The sequence below is a fragment of the Pseudomyrmex gracilis genome, unplaced genomic scaffold, assembly GCF_002006095.1.
Source record: "Pseudomyrmex gracilis isolate BER0280 unplaced genomic scaffold, ASM200609v1 scaffold_1529, whole genome shotgun sequence".
Classification (NCBI taxonomy): Eukaryota; Metazoa; Arthropoda; class Insecta; order Hymenoptera; family Formicidae; genus Pseudomyrmex; species Pseudomyrmex gracilis.
This window is the reverse complement of record NW_018022113.1, coordinates 12313-14241: the sequence shown is the minus strand read 5'-3', so window position 1 is coordinate 14241 and position 1929 is coordinate 12313. Positions and strand designations below refer to the sequence as shown.

Sequence of the window (1929 nt, the reverse complement as noted above, 5' to 3'; positions counted from 1 at the left end):
ATACGTAATTATATCAACTAATATTAATAATACATAATACATAATACATAATTTTTATTAATATCACCCGTAAACGCAACAATATTACATTACTTTTTGAAAAAACTTACAAATCACAGCATTCACTAATCCTTTAAGGAGACTGAATTGCATCTTGCCCTTTCCTCTATGCCAGCTGTATTTTTTTGCAAGAGTGCAATGGATTATTCTTTTTAAAATTGCTATTGAAATTTTTTTATAATNTTTTCCACCTATTTTGGACATGAGCAAGATCTAGAAGACAAGTATTAAAAGAATATTAATCAAAAGAAAAATCCAGAGAAAGAACATATTAAGTCTTTGACTATACATTATATTATAAATTGGGGTTAATAATATTTGTTCTAAAGTCTGTTGGTTAATCACAGCCATTTCATTTTTCAGAAAAATAGCTGTAATTGGCCAGTTTTAGAATTACAGATTTTTAAATCTTGATTAAGAATGAATAAGCAAAATAGTTGAGGCTTTTTAATTAACTTACCACTTTATTTCTGTAAACTTTGTCAGTTTTCAAATTGTTATCAAATTGCATTAAAGATTCCACATTATTGGTATACGGAAAATTATCAAAATATAACTGATCGTGCTCTTTCGGTGAAGAATATTGAAGTTTTTTTCGATGTGATGCATTTTCAAGAAGTTTCGATATAACAAATTTCTTAAAATCTAAAATTATAAAGTTGCATGAGAAGTTATTATATTAAGAGAAACTAATAAAACTCTAACTTTTTTTATATTGTTAATAACATTTATCCACATTAAAATAAGTTCATGATCCATATTTGTAAACAACTTTAAATCTAAATTTACACAAAAAAAATCGAGTTTTGCTTTAAATAATTCTGTCTTTATTATCTTAACCTTAGTTACGCCCTTAATTACAATACTTTAAAATTAACATTTAAGAGGGTCCTGAACCGTCCTGTTATTACCGATTGATCGAGTAATTCGTATTACCAAGTGTTTTTCATAATTATTGCTCTGATAGGAAAACGGCTCTACAGATTAAAAGATACTAATAAAATTAATCTCGGACACTTTTCAATATATCAAAAATGTAACAAAAAGTTTTGATGTTACAATTACCTCTACTTTTAATGTATTGATATTTGTAGTTCAAGGGTTATGCATAAAACCTAAATAGTGTCCAAAATTAACATAACATTCAAGAATGTAATAAGACTATTAGACTCTGATTTGGATGCCTATAATAGACAAACACTTGATACTACGTTTTGTGTTCACGTTTGCTAGAATTTCAGTGCTAAGAATATAGAAATGATTAGTACATAGTTTACGGATATTGGAACAGATGGCGCTGCAACATGTCGATAAAAAAAATTGCTACTATTTCTGGTTTACTAAGTAAATGTGTACACAAACCGTATTATAGATTGTTTGTGTCATGTAGGCTTTTAAATCAAAGTCGATCAATAGTCTCATTACATTCTTGAATGCTATGTCTATTCCAAAAACTGTTTGGTTTTTATGCCTAACTCGTAACCTGTAAATGTCAATACTATAAAAGTGAAAGTGATTGTAACTTTAAAAAATTCTAACATGACATGTCAAAATACCACTGAACGTGTAAATGAAAAATGAAATGTGCACGTAGTTTAGATGTTGTTTTTATATATTGTGTTGTATTCAGTTGTGTTATATAGTGTAATTATTTTGTGTTATGTGATTCTTTAAACGATTAGAGAGAATATTATCTGTACTAACGTGAGTATTGAAACACTGCCAACACATGCTGGCTATTTTCTAAAAAATATTAAACTAATGTCAAATGCATTTCTTTGACAGTAAAGTTACTTTGTCTTTTTTCCCAGAGGCGTTGTAAACGTGTGCTGGTGTAAAACTTGGTAGGAACTGCCAATGCATGCTGGC

The 1929-nt window shown here is 28.2% G+C and overlaps 1 long non-coding RNA gene across 1 annotated transcript; it reads right to left on the bottom strand.

Annotated features, from left to right (window-relative positions):
* Positions 1 to 238: 238 nt before the first annotated feature.
* Positions 239 to 588, bottom strand: LOC109862239. Its single transcript, XR_002251097.1, has 2 exons — positions 521 to 588; positions 239 to 273 (listed from the first exon to the last, which is right to left on the bottom strand). It is a non-coding gene; the product is annotated as an uncharacterized LOC109862239 (long non-coding RNA).
* Between the last annotated feature and the right edge of the window lie 1341 nt (positions 589 to 1929).